The sequence below is a fragment of the Carassius carassius genome, chromosome 22, assembly GCF_963082965.1.
Source record: "Carassius carassius chromosome 22, fCarCar2.1, whole genome shotgun sequence".
Classification (NCBI taxonomy): domain Eukaryota; kingdom Metazoa; phylum Chordata; class Actinopteri; order Cypriniformes; family Cyprinidae; genus Carassius; species Carassius carassius.
Genome location: NC_081776.1, coordinates 12,523,735 through 12,549,966, shown reverse-complemented (window position 1 = coordinate 12,549,966; position 26,232 = coordinate 12,523,735). Strand labels below are relative to the sequence as shown.

The following is a 26,232-nucleotide window of genomic DNA, read 5'->3' as shown; positions in this document are numbered from 1 at the left end:
TTTATTTGTGAAAAATACTTTGTCATCTAAAGTGCGTTTATTTGACACATTTTTTTTTTTAATTGTCAAATGATTTCAAGTTTCTTAAATATTAATACATTTATTTTTTTATTTATATCAGTCCCCTGCTTTCGGCATTGGCTTTCCAAAAGAAAAAACAATATCGGTCGACCACTACATGTGGACACACTTAGGTAGCTATGTTTATTTTATTTTATTTTTTTATTTGTAGCTTTCATTTTTAAAAAAGTCTTAAACCATTTAGAGTGAACATACAGTATGCTACGGAACCATAACAACCATGCGAATGTGTGAATAAAGTAATTGTTGATTTGTACCGTAGTTTGGTTGTACAAACAGAATAAGAATGACAAAGTTCAGTACTGAGCCTTTTCAGGAATAAGGTCATTTAAATAAATTCTTGAACAGGGCAGGGCTTAGCAGCATTGTGATTGGCCAGCCTTGCTTAGCATTTTAGAACACTCAGTGCTCATTTCAACTGAGCTGTCATGCCACCCAGCATCTGTAAAAGCCTCTTTCTGAGTCTGTGTGGGAATAAATGGCCATGTTTTACTGAAGGGCTTTAAAGCTCTGACTAAACAGCTAGATGATTGAGTAAGGGCTTCTTTCTGCCTCTGAAATCTCACAATCAGGCAATCCCATCCATCTTCTCAGTTTGAATCCCATTGTGCAAATAAGTCCCACCCAGTCAGACTTTAGCCCTAGAAACACCCAACTGAGATTGGTTTTCTTGTTGCAATATTGCTTAAATTGAAATTTCTGAGTTCAGCAGTAAGATTTTTTTCTTTTTCTATGTATTATTGTATTATATGATGATATTTTATATCTAGACAGCATGTGTGTGTACTGTAAACATGTTTGTGCATATATGTATACATGTTTGTTTTATTTTTATGAATGTAAAGTTTATGTTTGTTTGTTAAACGAGCTTTAGTTACACTGTGCTCACTTACAAAGTGTTGTTTGTTTTAATCACACCTGCTGAATAAAAAGTGCAATACCTTTACTGATAATACATGTAATTTCATAATTTTTAAACCCATTCTAACAGCCTCATCTGTGCTAGCCAGCTAGATAACGTTACCTTGGTGGAACGTTTAATGAGCAGAATTCTCAACAGCAGTGTTCAATACTGAAAAATTCAATCAGGATACCAAAAGTTAAGTTTGCAAGGAAAATGAGAAAAGCATAAGAAAAATTTGCCAATTTTCTGGTTACAGAAGTTTTTTTGCTTTTGGATTTAATTGCCTATGAAGCACCAGTATCTGATCAAGTTTATCTAATCAGTCCTGTGTGCTCTGTAAATAGAATTATCAAGTCCAATCTCACCTTTTATGGTAAATGTCAAATATTATCCTCACCTTATCTCATGTACAATACCTACCGATTGTGGCAAGCAAACTTTCACTCTCGTCCAAATAAACTCACACAAGGTCACCGAAAAGCCATCTCGACGGCATTGTCAGTCAGATATCAACCATCACTGCTGCTAGAAGCACAGAGGCTCTGAGGAATTAGATTTTGGTGTAATATTTCACAGGGGCTTTAAATTGGGGTACATAATGGAGCCTAATATATTCCAATGGCACCATTAAGCTGTAGAGTTACAGGAAGATTGAGGTCTGTTAGATTTAAATGAACAATATGCCCACAGCCTTTTCTAGACTTGAACGAGTGAGAGAAAGTTGCACAGGCCTACAGGCAGAGGTAATAAGAGTCTGGCAATCTAATGCATAGAAAATTAAATCCATCAGAAAAGGCAAATCAAGGTGAGTTTTTACAATATTGGGGAAATATGGATACTCCATAGAAAGATTCACTCTGCCATGCCAGCTTTTGTATCCCGCAGTCAAACTTTCTTTCACACTTAGTGACGCCCCTCATATTAGCATCTGAATTTCTGACGTCTAGACGTCTGTCTGCCTAGAATGTGAAGCATAAATTACATTTTGACAGAGTCTCCAGTTTTCTGTCACTCAAAGAGTCTAATCTTGTGTGCACTTGGTACAGAAATATGCTAATGTCAGGTTTAGCTGATGTCTGTTCAATGCATTTTCATACACGCAGCTCCGTGTTGTAGCACAGCTGCACAATCGCTAAAGTGGGGGGCCGGTGGGTTGTGGAGAAAGCTAAAGGGGTCCTGGGGAATATGATGGAAAGCTCTAGAATAAATCCCCTTAAACTGTGGGTTGTGACCTTTCTTAAATGTGTTTTGTGTTGCGGTGCAGTATGGAATTTCCCTGAGGTGACTGCCTGCTGTATGCTTTGAACACATTCAAAGCCTAGCTCAATGAAACAGCAGCCACTCCTCACTCTTGCTAGAGTAATGTGGACGCGGACAGTGTGCGATTTGATCACATGGTGTGAAGGTTTTGGTGGGGGGGGCGTAGTGGGGGTGTGTGGTTTAAATACAACTGATGCCCCTTCTGTTTTTCATTTGGTAATGCAAGCAGATATGTTACAGACCTTATTCACAAAAACCCTTTTTCATAGATACATGCTAGTGTGTTAGTATTTTTTTATTTTTTTTTGGCTAACCAGGCATAAACATTTCAAAATCCATGCTTCAGCTGATCTTCAAACCAATGGGAAAGAAGTGAATAAAAAATTTACAAAGTTAATAATATGAAAAAAGATCTTATCTGAGTTGCCTGCATCTACAGATGGAATTCTAATTTGACAAAAAAGGCCAAGCATGCTCATATAGTGTCGTTCCCAAATTATTTCTTTTTGTGGGTGAGTGTGTGTATATCTGATATTATTTAATCTTCTGTAACCGTTTTGGCCTATTAAATATTGAAAATAATGGCTACATTTAAGGTTTTATTGGGGGGGGGGGCAGATCTGATATTCAGTATCGGTATCGATCCGACAAGACCGATTCAAATCGATTTTCTGCGTATACTATTGTGTTATTGTTAAGCCATACGAAAGCCACAAAAACAAAGCACCATAAAGTTTTTGTGCACTATATACCAAGTGTTCTGAAACCATTCCACAGTTTAATGTGAGGTACAGATGAATATTTAAGACAAATTTACGTAAACTCTTGTTTCTAAATCATGTTAATTTAATTTAACACTGATCTAACACGGTAGAAATCCAGACTCCACACTGGAGTGGAGAGCACTATGAATTGTTCTTAATGAGCACAGTAAATGAGATTAAAAAACTGGTTCAATAAACTATCCCACTGATTTAATACACTATGCATCAATGTCTCTTCCCTTTGTGCTTTGAACTTTGATTTTTGAACTCATGATTTTTCTAGAGTAACTTTTGCTACTGGATAATCCACTAACCTAATTTATAGAAGTGTTTGTTATAAAATGATTATATATTTGTTATTTTTTCTTAAGAAAGTTGTCTGTTTAGTAGATTGTGTAACACAAAATAGTGATGATCGGTTCAACACACATTGAGGTATATAAATTCTACACTAATTAAAAAAACTGCACTGTATTGGATCAATATCGGTGTCCGCCGATATTCAGAATTGTTGGTATCGGATTGGACCCCGATTTTTTTTATCCCCAGAAACTGATAAAAAATAATAATAATAACAATAATACAGGCATCAATATAAGTAAAAAGACGCCATTAAAACAAATATTTAAATTATACCATCTTTGTTGTTTCTACATTCTTTCAGAAATTCAACGTGAAAGCATTTCTGATTGCAATAAAATTAATAAATTGCCGAAAACTGTGATCAGTTATTTAGCAATTGACAGCATATGTACTGTATGCATGTTTAGTCAAGTGTTTTTGGAATGCAGTAATGTCAATCATAATAAGTTGAATAGTAGTTAATCACTACTCATGTGTGGTTTCCGCATAATATAGTGTTTTCAGAGGAGCTTGTTTTAAATTTGAGATGCTCTCGCTGAGGGCCAGAGCAGTGTCCTTCATGCACCGGCCCTGAGTGGCAGGCTGTTTTTATGTAGGTTTTTTTTTTTGTTTCTTTTTTTTGTTTCTTTTTTTTATATATAAATCCCTTCTTCTTTGACTATATAGGGACATAGGCTTGACTCATCCTGACAGCTACAGAGTAACATGGTTTTAAATATTATATGATGAAGCATATGAGCCCCTGGCCCATGCTCAGACACGTGTGCTGTCAGACAACATCATGTTCGTCTAAAGAGATTCCTACTACAGGAAATTTCTGCAGAATTTGTTAATGCCATTTCTAATCTCAATTGTGCCAGATTGTTTCTGACCAAATGGGTCAGCTTAACTATGTCTCTTCCAACAATAATTATTAATATAAATTAATATATTATATGAATAGTATAATATGAATATGTAATACTAGAGCTTTAATACTAATATTTTAATAATTTAATACTTTTTTTTTTGGTCTGACACCGATATTAGGGAGTTAAAAAGGCTGCTGTTGATATAACGGTATCAGATTAAATATTGAATCAGCCATTATTCTTTGTGTATATTATAGTACAGTACCAGTCATTAGTGTGTCCAAAGATTTGACTGGTACTATATATAGAATACAGTATATACTGTACATAAACAGAATATATGTACACATTATACAATATACACAATATAAACACATTTCTTGCAATGAGCAATCAAACGTGGTGATCAAAGACTTATAATTATGTGACAGAGATATGTAATGGAGGTAGGGCATTTAACAATTTAACAAACTTTACTATCAAAAATGAGTCTGACATCAGAGCACTTAACAGTAAAGTTGAAGTTCATTCAACTTTAATTCAGTTCAATTCCATTCAACTATTGCGCTGAAGTGTTTCACTACGGAAACTTTGTTTTGTGTCTTCACACACAGACTAAACTTAGTAGAGAAGTGTGACAAAACATGGAGGAGCGCAGGGCACAAGGTAATGCGGAGTTAGATTTAACACATTTATTTTACCATAGTAAAATTTAAATTCTGGCTTAAGTAAATTATTCATCTCCGTTTTAATTATTCATTTAAAATGAGACAAACCTGCTATTATTTGAATATACAATCTGTTAATTATTATTTGTAACACTGTTACAATGTGCTTTAATATGACAATAGCGATGTAATTTACACTATTTACTTTAATTCATTTTAATCAGAAACAACGAGAAACAGGTGAATAAAGACTTGTTCAATGTTTAATGTTAATAAATTATTACTTCAAGAAATGTAAGGCATTTTTTCTTGTTTATGTGAGTTCAAAGTTTCAAAGGTTTTCCATAGACTTACGGCTGATTTATACTTCTACGTGGGACCTACGCCGTAGGCTATGCAAAAGCCAAAGAAATGGCTCGTCGGAGAATCATTATAGCCGTGACAGTGGGAAATAAATATCAAATAATTTAAAACTACAAAAGGAGATGACAACGGAACAGGAGAAGATGGCATTCTTTCAGTTCTGTACAAGGACTTGTACCACAGCAGATCGGTATTGTTTGTAGTGGACAACTACTGATGTATAACGCTAAGTAGGCATGGGCCGATTACTGGTTTCAAGGTATACCGCGATTTGAAAATGCCACAGTTTCAAAACCACTAATATTTTCCATTAAACAATTCCTGCAGTATGCGCTGTTTTCCATGTCTCCTCAATGACTGAAAGAGTAGGAATCTCTCAGGTTGAGTGCAGTGTAGAGAGTAACTCTGACCCCTCCTCCTTCTGTTGATGTGAGTGAGCGGTCAGTCGCGTGTGTGTGTGGTCAGTCGCGTGTGTGTGTGTAGGATGGCTGAACTTAAGGCCAGTATACACTTCACATTCAGTGTTCCTTTCCATCTCTGCGCGAGCCCTCTTGATGACGAAAATAACCTAATCCCGATGGTGCGCGGACGGCCTTTAAAATACTCTGGCCTTTACGCGATCAGCAACCGGACGTTTTTTGCCTTATTGCAACTCTCTGTTCTGGACTTGCACAATGTCATTTATGTGATAATATGAAGTCTATTATTGCCCCTTAACACAGGCCAGAGACGCTGAAGATGGACGCACAGAGAAAAATACTGTAGCAGGCAGATCACTCACTTTTTATGATGCACAAACTATTGGAAGAAAATCCTCAATATTGATTTGGGGTGTTTAATTAATTTCTGAGGGAAGCTGACTGGCTTCTGAAAAGTTTACGTGTTATAATTTCATAATTTCACTTGTCAGAACATTCTGTTTTTGGTTCAAATTTGGTTATTATTCAAACAAATTATGTGTATGATTATTATTATATAACTAAATTATATGAAATTATATACATATGTATATGAGTTATACACCTAAAATTAAATAACTGTAATTACAGATTTAGGTTAAATAAAGATGTCAGTCTTTATTTTATTTTATTTTTTTCATTTTTGGGAGACAAATAAAAAAAAATTAATTAATTCAGCTGTTTCTAATATTCTGTATGTTGCTCAAAAACAAAATATATTGCGTCCAGTGGGGGGAATTTTTTTGTTTTTTTTTTACCCAGTCATTTAAAAATAACCCATATCAGAGCTGTAACAACAGTACAGTGATCTCTGTTGGGAATGTTACTTTAAAAAAATAATTAGTTATAGTTACTCACTACTTGTTCCAAAAAGTAACTGAGTTAGTAACTGAATTACTCTCTAATAAAAGTAACTCGTTACCAGGGAAAGTAACTATTTGCGTTACTGTAAAATTTTTGAAAAAAAGTTGCTATATGTCCAAGAATTTGTATTTTTTTAGCAGTTTTCACAAGTAAGTTGAAATGAGTAGAACAGACATGTGTTCGTACATAACTTTTCGATATTTATTGCACGTCAACAGACAGCAAAAGTTTTATCCTGTACTTCAAGTATTATCTTTGTAAGAAAAGTGTTTTTGGCCACTAGCTTTGTATATATGCGTGTATCACACATTACATGTAGGCTACACATTACATGCACGTTCTTGCCTTTGACCACAATGAATTTTAAGTAGTGCTTAGATCTCCACCTTGAAAATGCCAACTTTTCATTGGATTGCTCCTGACTCGTTATCTCGGCTGCTGGTGCGAATCTCTCTTTAACTGTTGCGTTCGTGCGTGTGTGTGTGTGTGTGTGTTTGGCACCGCTGGCGCGTGTGCCGGCATGTAAAAACACTGACTCTGATTGGCTATCATGAAACACATGACTCTGCCTTAGCCAATCATAATCGCTTATCTCGTTATCAATTAACCCACCTCCTCACTCGCTGTGTGAGCCAGGGGTGCGTTCGGATTACATAGTTTATTAAATCAATGCATAGTAACGCACCACATTTAATGTCCAGTAATGTTAACGCCGTTTTAATGACGGGAAAAGTAATTAGTTAGATTATCCCGTTACTGAAAAAATAACGTTGTTCCCTAACGCTGTTTTTTTTAACCGGCGTTATTCCAAACACTGACAGTGATACTGTGAAACCGTGATATTTTGGATATCATACCATCAAAATCTCATACCGGCCTATGCCTAATGCTAAGTACTATAATAAATGATAAGACATTTGTTCTTTGTTTATTTTATATAAAAGGTGTAACATTAAAATATATTAAAGTGCACACACAAAACTCAAGTACATATGGATGGAGGGATTCTAGCAGACCAATCTCAGCGCTTGTGGTCCGCATAGAATGGACGCACTGTTAGATTTTTGGAGAGGTGCACATCAGGCTACGGCATAAGGGGGTGTGTCTATGTATAGGCTACGGCATAGGTCTGACGCAGAAGCATAAATCAGCCTTTAAGCTTTAAAGCGTTCATCCAGGTCGCCAGTAGCAAAAAATGGAGTGTGCTCTGCTGGACAAACCAAGTAATTAAACCATTTCAAGCATTTTATCTTTGTATTATATCTTCAGAAAAAAAAAAAAAAAGTTAATTGGCGGCATATTCGCCGATACCGCTATATCAGCAACAGGTTCAGATCGGCAGATACAATCGGCAAAACGATATATTGGTCGGGCTCTTTAATGCATAATATTTTATGTAATGCATTTTTTATTATTACTGTTGTTATTATTAAATTTTAGCTTTAGCACACCTCTTACTGCTTGTTTTGCATTTTTGCCACCCCTTTTTTTCCAGTTAAATTTCACAGTGCTATATGCAGGTCATCCCAACTTGGATCTTTCTCTATGGTAAAAGCCTTGTCTTCAGGCAGTGTGTGCTCACTTTCTTCTTCAGCCTTCCACTAAGAAACCGAAACAACATCAGACAGGAAAAGAGAGCACTAAAATGGGGGAAGAAAAAAGGAGTGTTGTAAGTGAGGGAGTAAAAGAGTAAACTCCACTCATCCCCAAAGCTGCTGACGACAGGGCCTGCATCATTTTGTATCTCTCTCACTTGCACACACACTTATTCTCTCTCTCTCTCTCTCTCATACATCGCACAAGTGTAGCTCCATGCCCCCCAGCTGAAATGTTTATATAAGACCCTTTTTGGATCTGAGAGAGAAGAGCATGAAACTAGAGCATATTTCCACTATCTTACCAGTGGCAGGTATAAAGATACAGATAATTCCACAGTGAGCACTTATGAGGTATCAATTTAACGATTCTTCAGTATATGCGGCGAGTACATATTATGTTTGCAACTTATTTGTACAAATACTCTTTTACAAACTATGATTCAAGGTTTATTCGTCACATACAAGATTATATATGGCATACATAACCAGCAGTGAAATGCTATAGTATGCAGAGTAGCTACAAGTAAGCCATTCGAAAGTTAGCCACATCCTCTCATATTTTAGTGTTAAGAAATAGCCATAGACAAACTGACAAAAAAAAGAGTTACACCCACGTTTTACCTGTCAAGCCTGTCTGAGGGCTGAATAATGCTTATGATAATTATCACTCCGTCTTTTTTATTGTAAAATTTTTATAATATGTCTTTATGTAGTTGTCAGAATCCAGGGAGCCATGTAATTATCAGAGATTTTTACATGTTTAAAAGCATCTTCAGGTGCTATCTAGTTTGAGATAATTTAGACTAATCTTTTTGTTAATTGAAGGGATAGTTTAAAATTGTATATTTCGGCCAGAAAGTTTATAAGGTCCACAAACCCAGAGGAGAAAGCTGGATCAGAAAGTGTGTGATTTATCTTGTTCTACATAGTTCAACATTTTGTTGAAATGTTGCAATTCAATTCAAGTTTATTTGTATAGCGCTTTTTACAATACAAATCGTTACAAAGCAACTTTACAGAAAATTATGTTTCTACAATATTTAGTAGTAGCTAGTAGTTTGTGCACGTTTGACAGGATTTTAGAAAAAGAAAAATAATAATAATAATACAAGACGTAGTCAGCTAGATGATGAACTATCAATATTATTAATTAATAGTTATTATATGATGCAGTCACACATGTAGCAATAATTTTTAGTTCTGTTTGTTGATTCAAGGTTAGGATCATCTGGGGTCCTCTGAGGGTCAGCATCATCTCTTCTCAGGTGTTCTGGATGCAGACTGGAGCTTGTGTAAATCCTAGTTACGGTAGCTAGAAACAACTCTATTAAATAGAAACAAAATAGAGACATCATTAGCATAGCTGCTGATCCAACAAAGTAAAATTAGTTTAACCCAAGCTAAAGAATAAAAATGCAGATGCAACTACACTCACAATTTAAGAGATACATTATTCGAATGCTTGGCGAAAGAGATGCGTTTTTAATCTAGATTTAAACAGAGAGAGTGTGTCTGAACCCCGAACATTATCAGGAAGGCTATTCCAGAGTTTGGGAGCCAAATGTGAAAAAGCTCTACCTCCTTTAGTGGACTTTGCTATCCTAGGAACTACCAAAAGTCCAGCGTTTTGTGACCTTAGGGTGCGTGATGGGTTGTAGCGTGGTAGAAGGCTAGTTAGGTACGCAGGAGCTAAATCATTTAGGGCCTTATAGGTAAGTAATGATAATTTGTAACTGATACGGAACTTAATAGGTAGCCAGTGCAGAGACTGTAAAATTGGGGTAATATGATCATATTTTCTTGACCTGGTAAGGACTCTAGCTGCTGCATTTTGGACTACCTGTAGCTTGTTTATTGACGAAGCAGGACAACCACCTAGAAATGCATTACAATAGTCCAGTCTAGAGGTCATGAATGCATGAACTAGCTTTTCTGCATCAGAAACAGATAACATGTTTCGTAGCTTGGCAATGTTTCTAAGATGGAAGAATGCAGTTTTTGTAACATTGGAAATATGATTTTCAAAAGACAAATTGCTGTCCAATATAACACCCAGATTTCTGACTGTAGAGGAAGTAACAGTACATCCGTCTAGTTGCAGATTGTAATCTACAAGATTCTGTGTGGTGTTTCTTGGTCCAATAATTAATATCTCTGTCTTATCCGAATTTAATTGGAGAAAATTATTTGTCATCCAATCTTTTACATTTTTAACACACTCTGTTAGCTTAGATAATTGGGAAGTTTCATCTGGTCTCGTTGAGATATATAGCTGAGTATCATCAGCATAACAGTGGAAGCTAATTCCGTATTTTCTAATAATATTACCAAGGGGCAACATGTATATTGAAAATAGAAGGGGACCTAGGACGGATCCTTGTGGCACTCCATATTTTACTGATGATAAAGGAGATGACACCCCATTTAAGTAAACAAAATGGTAGCGATCGGACAGGTAGGATCTAAACCATCTTAGAGCCTGCCCTTGAATACCTGTATAGTTTTGTAATCGATCTATGAGTATGTCATGATCTATGGTGTCGAACGCAGCACTAAGATCAAGTAAGACTAGAAATGAGATGCAGCCTTGATCTGACGCAAGAAGCAGGTCATTTGTAATTTTAACAAGTGCAGTTTCTTTGCTATGGTGGGGCCTAAAACCTGACTGAAATTCTTCATACAGATCATTTTTATGCAGGAAGGTGCTCAATTGAGCAGACACAACTTTTTCTAAAATTTTAGACATAAATGGAAGATTTGAAATAGGCCTATAATTTGCCAGTACACTAGGATCTAGTTTTGGTTTCTTAATAAGAGGCTTGATAACCGCCAGCTTGAATGGTTTTGGGACGTGACCTAAAGATAACGACGAGTTAATGATATTGAGAAGCGGTTCTTCGGCTACAGGTAACATCTCTTTTAGTAATTTAGTGGGTACAGGATCTAATAAACATGTTGTTGGTTTAGATACAGTGATAAGTTTATTTAGCTCTTCCTGTCCTATATTTGTAAAGCACTGCAGTTTATCTTTGGGTGCGATGGATGAAACTGAAGGGTTAGACGCTGTAGAATCTACATTCGCTATTGTATTTCTAATGTTATCTATTTTATCAGTGAAGAAATTCATAAAGTCATTACTATTTAACGTTGGTGGAATATTTGAATCAGGTGGCGTCTGGTAATTTGTTAATTTAGCCACTGTGCTAAATAAAAACCTTGGATTGTTTTGGTTATTTTCAATGAGTTTGTGGATATGCTCTGCCCTAGCAGTTTTTAGAGCCTGTCTATAGCTGGACATACTGTTTTTCCATGCAATTCTAAAAACTTCCAAGTTAGTTTTTCTCCATTTGCGTTCAAGACTACGAGTTACTTTCTTGAGAGAGTGAGTATTACTGTTATACCATGTACAGTACGTTTTTCTCTAACCTTTTTCAATTTGATGGGGGCAACAGCTTCTAATGTATTAGAGAAAATAGTGCCCATGTTGTTAGTAATTTTGTCTAATTCATGTGTATTTTTGGGTACAAATAGCAGTTGAGATAGATCAGGCAGGTTATTTGTGAATCTGTCTTTGGTGGCTGGAATAATAGTTAATATCAGTTATAGGCAGCATGCACGATACAAGGAAATGGTCTGTAATATCATCACTTTGGGGTACAATATCTATAGCAGTAAGATCGATTCCATGCGATATAATTAGATCTAGTGTATGATTAAAACGATGAGTGGGCCCGGTGACATTTTGCTTGACTCCAAAGGAGTTTATTAGGTCAGTAAACGCAAGTCCTAATGTATCATTTGCATTATCAACGTGAATATTAAAATCTCCCATGATTAGCGCCTTATCAACTGTAACTAGAAGGTCTGAGAGGAAATCTGCAAATTCTTTTAGGAATTCTGTATACGGCCCTGGTGGTCTATACACAGTAGCCAGAGCAAGAGATACATTAGACTTCTTTTGCATGTCTGACAGTGTAACATTTAGCAGAAGTATTTCAAAAGACTTAAACCTGTATCCTGTTTTCTGGGTAACATTGAGAATATCACTATATATTGTTGCAACACCTCCGCCACGACCAGTCTGACGGGGCTCATGCTTATAACAGTAGTTCGGTGGAGTAGACTCATTTAGACCAAAATAATCATTTGGTTTTAGCCAGGTTTCAGTCAAGCAGAGTACATCAAAACTATTATCTGTGATCATTTCATTTACAATAACTGCTTTGGGTGTGAGTGATCTAATATTTATGAGCCCAAACTTTAAAAATTGTTTTTGTTCATTTACTTTACATTTTTCTGGTTTAATTACGATAAGATTTTTTCTAGATCCTACATAATATTTTGACCTCACTATTCGGGGAACAGACACAGTCTTAATAGTTTTTACAGCGCAAGTACTTTTATCATTTAAGCGGGTGGAACAAAACTCATCATAATAGTTATTAGAGAATTGTCTTACTAGTCACATGGAGCGAAGTGTCCTGGAGATGTTGTCAGAGAGCAGCTCCGCTCCGATTCTGCTGGGGTGTAATCCATCAGCGCGAAACAGCCTAGGGCGCTCCCAGAAAAGATTCCAGTTATTAACAAACAGCAGTTTCTGTTCTTTACACCATGACAACAACCATTCATTTAAAGCAAAAAGTCTACTGAACCTTTCGTGTCCTCGTCGATACGTGGGCAGTGGTCCTGACACGACGATCGTCGCCGCGGGCGTCGTGCTGCGAACCGTCTCGATCAGGCTGCTGAAGTCCCTCTGCAGCGTCTCCGTCTGCCACAGCGTGGTGTCGTTAACCCCGGCGTGAAGCACGACCGCTCTGGGGCTCTCGTCGACCTTCAGGATCGCGGGTATCTGCGCAGAAACATCGAGAACACGAGCACCTGGCAAACAATGAGTGTGCACTTTACCTTCGGCTAACGTAGCACTTACATGTCGGACGATGGAGTCTCTTACTAACTCAAAAGTCATTTACTAACCTAGCAGCTGTCCGTTGGTCAATATGGCAAATTCTCATGACCAACCGAACCATTGTGAAATCTACATGGGGAAATCTTTCACCCTCTATGTATTTCTGTTCAAATAAAACCCATGAAAAACTCACTAAACAACTGTAAATATGACAGTATCTTCAGTCTGAACAGATCAAAGAAGACTAGCCTGACTACACAAAAAACAACTGTAGTTCAAATCACCTAGTTATTCACTTCTTTATATAGGCTGCACATTTTGATTTCGGTCTTCTTTATTATTGTGCTATGTGATTGGTCACAAAAGCAGCATGTGGTGTATGACGTGAACAACAAAAGGTTGCTTACGTCTTCAGCACACATCAGCGACCCACGATTGCATAAACCTTAATAACGCTGGCACAATGTTACATAACAGCAACCACTCATTGCTGCTTCTGCTTACCAATAAGCACACAACTCTCAAAGCTGCTGGCATAAATACTGATGGAGCCTTCACTTCAAGGCTGAATTTTTTTTTTTTTTTTTTTTTTTTTAAGATGTCTGTGCAGACCTAAATTTGCTGCAGACACTTTACTCGACCCCTAGCCACTCGTTTTCCCTCTCATCCTCCATCTGATTCACACTTTCCCTTCCTGTGTGGCCCATGCATGTTTCTTAGAAGTGTAATTCCAACTCAATCTCAGTTAAGCCCCGTTTTCTACTGGATAACGGATCATATGGCTGTGTAACTGACTCACGTTCCTTCAGCTCCTTCAGGCACTTCATTGTATCTCAGTATTGGATCTCTGCCTCTCTCCTCTCTCCTGCCCTTCTTTGACTTTATCTGCTCCTCTCTCTTTTGATTTGAGAGTCAGAATGTGTCTGTTCAGGCAGACTGCCTTTTTCTGGCTGATTAGTAGCATCTGTGTCTTTAGGGTGGGAGGGCAAAAGAGAGGGGATTTAAGAGAAAAAGTGAACCCATTTCTCCTTCATTACTCTTTCTGCTGACTCTCTCATTATGAAGTTGTTTGGGTGCACAGCCTTGGGTTTGACAAGAAGTCAATCGTTTAGACTGTATCAAGGAGAGGTTCTGGAATTATTATTATTATTATTATTTGATGCCCGAACTTGTAATTGAGTGACAGATTGTCCTTGGGACTTTGTGGAAGTTGTCAACACCCACCCCCATTTCCAATTGTAGTGAGCTGAGCTGTTTGTGCCCAGACGGAAACACTAAAACTAGGCTAGGAACATACTGCTGTGTTCAGTTGTCATGTGTAGCGTTACTATTTGTGTTTTTGGCTTAAAGGAGATGATGTGGCATTTTCTTATTTCTGTTTCATGCAAAGACCTCAGGTGAACTTTGTCAAGTGTACATAAAGAGAACACAGGTTAAGAGACAGTCACACTGTAATTGCATTTTTACCCTGCATCCCAGGCATATTTGATTAGAGAGTACAGATGAGACTCTAAAACTGTTGGACGTCTTTTAGTGTCTCTTACTCCAGACACCATTCCTTGCTGTACCTATGTATTGAATAGACTGACATTTGAAATGTTACACCACATCTCTTAAGAGCTTGTTGTCCTTTAGGAGTCAATACCAATTCAATGGTAATGACCAGCCTGTGCTGGGTTATTTAGACACCAACTTTGGATGTGAAACTCATTTATTATGAAATATTATTCTCTTAGTTGCTGTGGTTCTACACCATCTCCTCTTTTTGACACTGTACTTTCTCTTGGAAATGCAAAAAATGAGTTGTTGTAAAAATGAAGAGCAAATTCCCTGAATGGGGCCAAAGGCCATTCCGAGACAAATGGAAATTCACTGGCATATTCCAGCTCATTAATTTGGTCAATTGCTTTGTACAAGATACATGTGCTTCAGTGTCTGGTTTGGAGTCAGACCCTTTACTCCTGGGAAGATGGTTTCATGTAGCTTCATTTTTTTCCTTTTTTTATATTTTATTTGTCCTCTTTGCCACTTTCATAGAAGGTGAATGTTAGACACAAGGAGGGGGTGAAACAAAAGTAATATCAGCAGGAAATAACATGAAACGGACTTGAACTACATCATCCACATGAGCACCACAGATCAATTCGTTTGAATGTGTGCAAACCTTCTGACTTTATTATTTTTTTTTTTTTTCCATTTTAAATCTATTGTGCTCTTTTCAATTATACATTCTTATGTGCCATGTTTGTTTCTGTGGCAGGTTTTTTCGGCTTGTCATGCCATGCCTCAGGGTTCGAATCCAGCTTAATGAAAGACTGATAAATGACATGTGATTTTCAACCCCCAGCCCTCTTCCTCCTATTCCTTGTTTTCTGTTGTTCTGTCCCATTCTCATTCGGCTGTCAGAGGGGGAGGGGCAGAAATTGAGTGGCACTGGTTGGCACATCATTCTGAGTGTTGGTGAGAAAAAGGGCTCTAGATAAATGGTGATGCGCTTCACATGATTGCCTGCCGCTTCCCATCACTCCTCCCTCTGACGCACTCTGGAAAAGCCACATAACAGCTGTGCGCAATGAGAAATATCAGCCTGATGTTAAGGATACATTATTTTTCTGTGTTTATTCTGCTGACTTTATAGTCTAAATTATCACAGTGAATAGGCATGCTTGAAAACAATCCTCCTCATAGCACTTCATGAATTTCTAATGCACAGCTGCACGTTCAAGGTACATGAAGCTTTGTGGTCTGAATGTCTTCTCATCATTCTTTCTGAGAACCTGAAGGCCATGAGTGCTGCCATTGTCTGTCTTTTTATGTAACTGGCTACCTTGACCCAGGAATTGGCTATAAATGTGTTTCATCATGATTTATATGTTTATGTGTGTCTCTGTGATAGATGTGTGTATGTGTGTATTGATGTGATGTGAATGCGCTAAATGTATTCAGTGTGGCATGACAGATTTCGGACAGCTCCCCAAAACTGTTATTCTGCTATCCTGACCCTTAAGTGCTCATACATAGACACAACATGACAGCAGACACTTAATTTTTATTACCTACCTTCTCTACCAGTCAATAATTTGATGTCGGAATGATTTTTATTCTTTTTGAAATTAGCGTGTTATCACTGAGGCTGCATTGATTTGGTCAAAAATTAAGTAAAAACAATATTACGTAGGTTTTAATACAACCCGAATTCCGGAAAAGTTGGGACGTTTTTTAAATTTTAATAAAATGAAAACTAAAGGAATTTCAAATCACATGAGCCAATATTTTATTCACAATAGAACATAGATAACGTAGCAAATGTTTAAACTGAGAAATTTTACACTTTTATCCACTTAATTAGCTCATTTAAAATTTAATGCCTGCTACAGGTCTCAAAAAAGTTGGCACAGGGGCAACAAATGGCTAAAAAAGCAAGCAGTTTTAAAAAGATTCAGCTGGGAGAACATCTAGTGATTAAGTTAATTGATATCAGGTCTGTAACATGATTAGCTATAAAAGCTTTGTCTTAGAGAAGCAGAGTCTCTCAGAAGTAAAGATGGGCAGAGGCTCTCCAATCTGTGAAAGACTGCGTAAAAAAATTGTGGAAAACTTTAAAAACAATGTTCCTCAACGTCAAATTGCAAAGGCTTTGCAAATCTCATCATCTACAGTGCATAACATCATCAAAAGATTCAGAGAAACTGGAGAAATCTCTGTGCGTAAGGGACAAGGCCGGAGACCTTTATTGGATGCCCGTGGTCTTCGGGCTCTCAGACGACACTGCATCACTCATCGGCATGATTGTGTCAAAGACATTACTAAATGGGCCCAGGAATACTTTCAGAAACCACTGTCGGTAAACACAATCCACCGTGCCATCAGCAGATGCCAACTAAAGCTCTATCATGCAAAAAGGAAGCCATATGTGAACATGGTCCAGAAGCGCCGTCATGTCCTGTGGGCCAAGGCTCATTTAAAATGGACTATTTCAAAGTGGAATAGTGTTTTATGGTCAGACGAGTCCAAATTTGACATTCTTGTTGGAAATCACGGACGCCGTGTCCTCCGGGCTAAAGAGGAGGGAGACCTTCCAGCATGTTATCAGCGTTCAGTTCAAAAGCCAGCATCTCTGATGGTATGGGGGTGCATAAGTGCATACGGTATGGGCAGCTTGCATGTTTTGGAAGGCTCTGTGAATGCTGAAAGGTATATAAAGGTTTTAGAGCAACATATGCTTCCCTCCAAACAACGTCTATTTCAGGGAAGGCCTTGTTTATTTCAGCAGGACAATGCAAAACCACATACTGCAGCTATAACAACAGCATGGCTTCGTCGTAGAAGAGTCTGGGTGCTAACCTGGCCAGCCTGCAGTCCAGATCTTTCACCTATAGAGAACATTTGGCGCATCATTAAACGAAAAATACGTCAAAGACGACCACAAACTCTTCAGCAGCTGGAAATCTATATAAGGCAAGAATGGGACCAAATTCCAACAGCAAAACTCCAGCAACTCATAGCCTCAATGCCCAGACGTCTTCAAACTGTTTTGAAAAGAAAAGGAGATGCTACACCATGGTAAACATACCCCGTCCCAACTATTTTGAGACCTGTAGCAGAAATCAAAATTGAAATGAGCTCATTTTGTGCATAAAATTGTAAACTTTCTCAGTTTAAACATTTGCTATGTTATCTATGTTCTATTGTGAATAAAATATTGGCTCATGTGATTTGAAAGTCTTTTAGTTTTCATTTTATTAAAATTTAAAAAACGTCCCAACTTTTCCGGAATTCGGGTTGTATTTCAAAATGTAATTTATTCTTTAAAGAGTATTTATATATATATATATATATATATATAATTTTTTTTTTTTTTTTTTTAATTTTAATTGGCTTTAATATCACCGTTAATCATTTTATTGTGTTCTTGCTAAAAGTATAGACCCCCCCCCCCCCACCACCACCTCCCATACTGAATATTGGATGATAAATTATACTTTCATTTCTTTGTAGTGCAGTGGACCTTTGCTAATTAAACCACCCTAGTTGAAAACCTCCACAAATACACAACCAACATATTTCTGATCCATCATCCCCGGAAAGGCAATAATGTCTGATATTAGCAATATTACAGATGTAGCTCAATACACATTGATCAGGGCGCAAGGGCAGACGTGAAAGAGATGGATTGCAGTTATTGTCGCCATTGATTTTAACAACCAGGATGTTAGAGTCCATTCAGAAGCTCACTCAATCGTTCCGCCTCCCATTATCATCTCTTCATCCAATCAGATGTCTCCATTCATGCTCTGTGGCTGCTCATGTTCTCGTTCATTATCCCACAGTGGTCCAACGAAAAATCATTTAAATATTTATATCGCTGCCCCTTTTAATGTTGTCTTTCACACTATGGTTCGTTGTTTCTCTTTGAACACCTCAGCTTGAGCCGTAACCATAGATACGAATATGATTTGCACAAGTCACATGACTTCTCACCAGCCAGTGGCGATTTCCTGAAGGGAAGAGAGCAGTGCACGTACCCCTGTGGAGAGAGATCAGGGGTATTGATTTCTCCGCTTTCCCCTGCTGGTCTTTGTAATGTGCGATGTGGAGATTGACTGGCTTAAGAGAGGATATGAAAGAAACATTTTTATTATGATGTTTGACCTCATGTGTCTCCCAGCTGAACATTAGGGTTCAGGCTCATCCCGAGGGTTCTTCTGAATTTCTTAAAGAGAACTTTGAGACATTGTAGCTTAAAGGTAATTTGACTCCAGAGGAACCACACTAGGTTGTGAACGCACCTCAGATGATCCAACTGTAGTCTTTGTGGTGAGACCGAACGGCAGAGCTTGTGTCGTAGGGGTCCTTTCGGGATTGATTGCAATATAAAGCCATGTAGGTCATTTAGAGGGGACAACCGCAGCTCCACTAGGCTCATTGACTAAATATTGACCTGTTCCCACAGAGGACATGGGAGGCATTAGAATTGAAAGGCTTCATATGCCTTTTAAACGTCCAAGCAAATGCAAACAATGTTCATGTTTAGAACACACACTGGTGGGATATGCCTGCACATACAGGCATATAAATGCTCTTACAAGAGTAAGTACCGCCACTTAAACTTGCACCATTGGCTAAGTGGTTGCATGAGCATGTGTCAAAGGATTTGTGTGTGCAGTATTAAAGCCGTTTAATGCAAACTGTTCAGATGCAGCTGCACTGACACACTTTTAAATGGACACCATTTGGGAGATACTTTAACACCGCCGCCAACATCTGCACTCAAACCGGTATGATTTCCATATCTTTCGCCAGAGCTGCCAGTGATTCGATACTTGTTTTCACCCCTCAGGAGTATGTTTAGTGTTAAAAAGTGTTAAGTAATACAGAGAAGCTTTTTGCTTCATTCTGCTTTTTTCCTCTGCAGTAACTTACGTGGTGAACAGCAAAATCAGCCCATCACATCTCACCTTCTACTTTCATCTTGTCTTCCAGGTCATTTAGTAGCTTGACATAGTGATACAAAATCTTTCATTACATTTGTTGACTTCCACATTTTGTTTCTTGACTTTGTTTGCATGAAGTTATGGACAGGGGTCTTGTTGTGATTTTCCTAACAGTGAGGAGACTATGGAGACAGTAGCATGTGAGCGTTGTGTTGGTGCATCTTGTCCACCATTTAAACAACAAGCTGTGTGTTTAAAGATTCTGTTTTGATGGGAATGACTACAGCATTGATGCTTATGTTTTGAAGGCCAGTTATTATACTCCCTGTGACCCATGTACACTATCACTTTTTCTATGTCAGGAGCTTGAGATGTGAATCTATCAAATATATAGAGATTACATTTGTTGACATCACACAGCTGTGTTCTGTTGAGTACGAGCTTAGCAGTCTTACTTTTCAACTCAAATTAGTCCAGTCCACTCTTTTACAACACTACTCCCTCTTCAACTTCAGCCTTCTAACTGTTATGTGACTGTGAGTTTGAACCTATAGCAATAATCAAACATTTTTTGTCAGCTTTCTTCCAGCCTAATGGGCGGAAGTGCCTGTAGGGTGCTCTTACTGATGTATTAATTCTGTTTTTATTTCTCTCTCTCTCGCTCTCTCTGTGTCTCTCTCTCTCTCTCTCTCTCTCTCTCTCTCTCTCTCTCTCTCTCTCTCTCTCTCTCACTCTCTCTCTCTCATTTTACAATCAATGGACTCTGACATTGGCCTTAGATTGAGCCATTTATTTAAGCCATGTTTAAAGAAGAACATTCTTCTTGTTTAATCTTTTCTGCTGTAGTATTACTCTGTTTGACCACTTTTTCTTTTTCATTTATTATATTTGATTAAAAGGCCAATTTACTCTATATTTTGCATCCAAAATAGATCCTATACCATTAGTGATTCAATCCATCATTTGTTTGGTAGGGGCTGATCAATTTTATTGGTTCACCCTGAAACTTCTGGGGCTTTGACTGTTGTACCAGAGGTTTTAGTCTTAGTTAACCAATGTCTGTGTGTGCCCCTTTTTTGTGTGCGTTTCAGACAAAATGAAGAGTTGTAGACTTGTGTGAAACCCTGTAAATTTTTTCTGACCAAGGAAAATAGTGTTTAAGTGGTAAATGTAGGGTTGGTCAGTAATTAGTTTTATATTAAACAATAGAAGTCTTATGTTCTTATTTAGATAATAAATATGTGGGTTTTGTGCGGGTCCAGGTGCTATCAGATGCAGTATCTTGGAGCATCTCAAGCACTTTAAATTGCAAACTGTACCGTGGGGGCCATCTGGTGTATCTGCTTCCTGTTCTGGCTGACTGTCCTTCCTGTTATGCATTTACCTCACAGATGGCACCACATGGTGCCATAATTTGAAATGGTTGCTATGGTTACACAAGGTTAAGTGCCACCTCTGAACTCTGAGTAGTGCACATCACTTAATATTGTGTATTTCACATGTTTCTCATGTTCCTCAGGGCCTGAGGTCTCAAGCTTGAGTTAAACCTGTCTTGTCTACACTTGCTTTTTACTGTGTTTGTGATCTGTAATTATAAAAGTCACTCGCCCAAATACACAGATTTGTCCTCATAATGACAGATTTGTCTTTGCATAGTGGACCCTCACAGCAGAGCTGTCAAAAAACCTTTAAAACAGGGTTAACATAACACGCAGCTGGAACTTTATATGATCCTGTCACTGATGAGGCAAAATGGGAAAACTTTGTTTGTTTTAATGAGATAAACAAATAAATAAAAACTTTAAGGGAGTTTTGTAAAAATTTACACAGCCAAAAAATGACCATAGTTGCCTAAGAAACAGCCATTAATGTGTATTAATATATTTTCCTCACGTTTGTCTCTTTGGACAATCTTATTGATTCTTGGCTTGACTGTCGAAAAATGTCTGCCCAGATTGAAGCTTCTTTCATGAGGTGTAAGATATCTAATTTGGCCCTTTTAAATGATCCATAATTTAGACAATTTAGATGAAAGGAGAGCGATCATGAATTTTAATTTTACTTTTTGAGTTGAAATAGATGGCAATTTTAATGTTGGTGGAGAGTTTCTTGCATCTGTTATCAACTGAAAGTAGCAATGGGGAAACATTTTTATTGAGCTGGATCTCTGGGTGGGTGAATGGGTGGGTGGATGTGTTTGTGATGGGCCGACTGGCATGTGTTTTCTGAGCTCATAATGGGTCCCATGTTTGAGAGATTGTGTTCAGACAGCATGACTGTGACACTGATGCATGTGCCCTGAAGCTTAATCGATACAAACACACACAGATACACACACATTCTCCACCTCTCACCCCATGAGTTTGTGATGTCTGATCTAAACTACTGCACATCTGTTCACCTTCATCGACCATCACACACACTCAAATAAATAAAACTGTATGTCCTACTACCCACAAAACACCAATGTGTGTGCCAATAAATGAAGTCTTTATCATTTAACACTTAGTTGAGTGTGAGGAGCTTGTTTGTTATACAGATGCCCTGTATGGACGTCACAACTGTTTTAATATTTTACAGGTTGTTTTAATGTTTCACACACACTTTTGTTTTTTCCCCCTCTCCTGATTTCAGCTTCATCGTGGTTCTGTATCATCATTCATTCATCTGAACACACAAACCTTTATTTCAGGGCCATTGCTAAAATACATTGACGCCAGGACACTTTCCTGGTTTAATAATAATAATAATACATTGTAAGTTATTTCTAATATATTATTTTTTTTATTTAGATGCAAATAATAATAATATTAATAAGAAGAATATTTTAATGGTAGAATAATTGTAATCTAATAATAAAAATGATTTATTTATTGAAAACTGTAGTCTTGTCTGCAAATTTGTACAAGACAGATTTCTACCCTTTTTGCCCAACACTAGTGTCAAATCACTTTACAGTATTAAACCATCTCCATAGCAGGGCACTTTCTACACAGAAATTTACAAAATTAAAATTGTATTAAATGTATGTATTGAATGTACCTGTATAATGCCCAAATATGCAAATTAATGTCACAAATTATCCAGTATACTGTATGTCATCGATTTTCAAAAGGATTTCATGGACTACAGTAGCACATCCATGTCAGGATATTCTTCCTGTACTTCAACAACATGTTGTGCTTTGAGTTACATAGCTAGAGAGATGCCCTCAGTAATTGGTGTATACCATAAAATAAGATTTAAAGTCTGTGAAGGGCTTTCCAGTGATTAAAAGCATGAGAAGGAAGTGTGAAGGGTCCTGAGAGTGTCTATATATTATTCTGGTGTTTATACAGTGTTTACTGTTTGGGGAATCTGTATATCATTTGTAGGCATGCTCTCAGGCAAGGTTAACTAGGTTGAAGCTTTAAATTTATTCAAAATTTTCTGTCTGTTTTGGTTGTCATCCTTTCTTGTGACCATCAGCTCTTAAAGTTAATATCCTTCACCGTGACCCAGTTGAAGTGAGCAGGGCCCATTTTTTCCTCTAAAAGCATGCTGCACTGGAAATCAATCTCTCTCTGTTTTAATGTTTCTCCTCAGTGTAGCATTTTTCACACTTGCAAAAGCCATTTGTGATCAGGTGGGAGCCATGTTGGATCAAACACTCCATCCACAGGGAGCCATAGTGGTTCTGGAAACCTCCGCTGGGAGCCATCTGGGCCCGGCTATCCAAGCCTCTGCCTGCCCTTACTGTGCTAGTGTGTTTTCCTGTTTCTGTGTGGGATGAGTGTCTATGTGGTGGTGAGATGTTAAGTAACGTTATGTTACTTTGCACAAACATGCATAACTTTGTTCGACTGTCATGAATATATGAAATGTCAATTGACATCAAGTACAAGTTAGCCAAGCATAGATGAATCTTACCTGTCCAGGAGAAAATTAGCAACGTTGGCGTCTGTGTTCAAATTCTTCTCCGTTTTCAGCAGTCTCCATCTTTCAAAAGCATCTCCAAAACAAATTCTGGTTTTATTTCCGACTTTGTCACGACGAATTTCTGAATTATAACGAGGTCTTTTTGATTTAGTAACATTAGACATTTTTATCCGACTGGAGTTAGGGTAGGTTACAGCAAAGCTGGCAACACGGATCCCAAAACACTACTGACTTCGTGATTGGTAGATAGATGGAGGGAGGCGCGTCAGGCTAAAACACAAAATGACAACATCAACATCAGTTGAGGGCTGCAAGTCCACTTTTTAAATGACAATATCCTGGCCGGACTACTGTTGTCAGTGATATAAGTATTTGAAATGAACATGATTTCTTAATGTCTAGTGACACATCAGGGTCATTTTATGATTAATTGAAATAGATTTCTTACATACAGCTCCTTTAAATTACTAGCGCCAGTGCTATGTATTGGTGACCCACTGCCACCATATTCCTCATAACCAAATGCACATAGTTGCACTTGCTAAAAATACCTTGCCAATTATGCCAAACATAATTAACATAAACTAAACATCCAATTTCTCAGCATAGCTGACTTCAGCATAACTTTGCGATGGTAAATTAGTACTGCAGACAAGGTAATGTGCTGCAATAGATGAGCGAAGGCTCGAGGCATCAGTAGAGGTATTTGGATATCGTCTGTGATATATCTTACATGATCAGTGTGGAAAGCTTTTCTGCTGCTCAATAATCACACTGATGAATTCTCTGTTTATCCATGATGTCTTTGTGTATGAGTCATGATGTTGTGCCAGGAAAGAATACTGCAAAGATATTAATCTTCGAGATTAGGGGTCATTGAGATTAAATTTATGTAATTGTATATTGCTTTATTAAGGCTTACATGAAACGTTTGGCGTTTTCTCCGAATTGCAGGTGAGTGCGTTGAGTTTGACCTTGTATTTGGATAAGCAGGATAATTTAAATCTATTTGACAAGATAAAGGCCATATGCTTTTCTCTCTAATTCAATCTCTCTCCCTCACAAAGAACCTTAAGCCTCAGAATTGCAACGTTTGTAGCAGAATTGCAATGTTTGTATAAATGCTGTTAAATATTACCTAATTTGAATTAAAATGGGTAAAAACAACACACAGCAGTAGACAATGCTGAAATTTTTCACAACAGTTTTGTTTCTTTTTCCAAATTCCAGCTTGTAAAGATCACAAAAAGCCTCCAGCTAAGTGACACAAAATATAATACTTTTGGAACAAATGTAATCTATTATAGTTAGTGGTGTTGGCATATGTTTAGTTGCTGAAAATTTTTACATGCCCTGAATTTATCAGTGACTTCCTAAAAATCCCTGATTTTCGTTGTAAAAAATACATATTGAGTAGTGCTTCAGCCTCTGAAAATTGTCAGGAAGAAAGTCTAATAATGCATCATGTGATGTGTTGAGTGGCAAGGAATGCATTGGATGCTGGTGGACAGGTGAACAAATGCACTAAAGATGGTTGTAGACTATCTTGCAGCATCTGCTGCCAAATCAAATCTAAAACTACCTCGTCTGACATTGAAGACGACAACACTTACATCTAAAGACTTGATTATATAAAGAAGGAGGCTAGCAGAGAGCCACCCAGTCTATGATCTGTATCTGAGACACTCACCTTCTGTGAAACTGTATATACATTTTTGTGTCTGAAATGGGAGGTAAAGCATGTACATTATGGACATGCGGTCAAAAGCATCCACCGTTAAATACCAGTGACATTAAACATCCACTTAGCAGCCACCAAAAACACATGTTCTTAACCTCACAAACAAGCTAAATACACCCCGAGCACCTTAGCAACTGCTGAGCAACACCCTCGCAGCCACCCACATCAAACTAGCATCATTTAATTAAACACAATTCTGGTTTGACATCAGATTATTACTAATGACAACCTGTTTAGTAGACTGGTTTACTTTGATTAACTCTTTGCTCTGTGTTCCAACGGCAAAGTACATGGGGTGCATAAAGCTGTTTGTGCGAGACCTAATACATTTAGCCCTCTGGCTCAGGCCAACCCAGATTACCGGAACATTCTCAACCTGGACGGAGCCATTACCTTCTGCATGTTGAGCATTAGTTTGCCGCCAAGTGGGGCCGGAGTGGGAGGGTAGTTGTTTGTCCCCATAATGTGAGTTTGGTTGTCATTCTTGTGTTTAATCAAAGTGCCGATTATGCCCTCATTAAAAAGCTTTTACTCTCCCTGCGTATGCAGCCTCTGCCTCCAAAGTAATTCCCAGCAGATTTCCCAAGGGGCTTCCTGGCTGAACAACCGCACTCTTAATCGTTTGACTCTTGGAGTGTCTGTTCACAACACCTGCTGTTTTTCACAAACCCGTTTCACTTGCACAGTGTGGATGTTGCTTTGCTGATGGATCTGATTGTTGAGACAGATGATTTCATGGAGCAAGTTTTAAGTGGTTCTTGCTAAGGCAGCCTGTAACATTTAATATTTAGATTTAGTCCACCAAGTCACCCCGAACCGTTTGTGCTTCAGACATGAAGGATACTTCAATTTGTGATGTTTAATGAGATGTATGCGATTGGTTTGGGAGATAAAATGGTGAAACATCCCATAGGCTTACACTGAAGAACCTGAACAATATCTAAGGATCAGGATATCACAGAAAAAGCATCTTACATAGCAATTTACTACTAGCAATCCTTAGAAACTAAGTTTCAAAATACCATAGCAATGGCATGGTAATACCATGAAAACACCCCA

General features: G+C 37.8%; 1 protein-coding gene across 1 annotated transcript in view; it reads left to right on the top strand.

The window, feature by feature from the left end:
- The window catches only part of LOC132098986 (staphylococcal nuclease domain-containing protein 1-like), a 180,994-nt gene that overhangs the window by 98,274 nt on the left and 56,488 nt on the right, over nt 1-26,232 (top strand). The window lies entirely within an intron of this gene.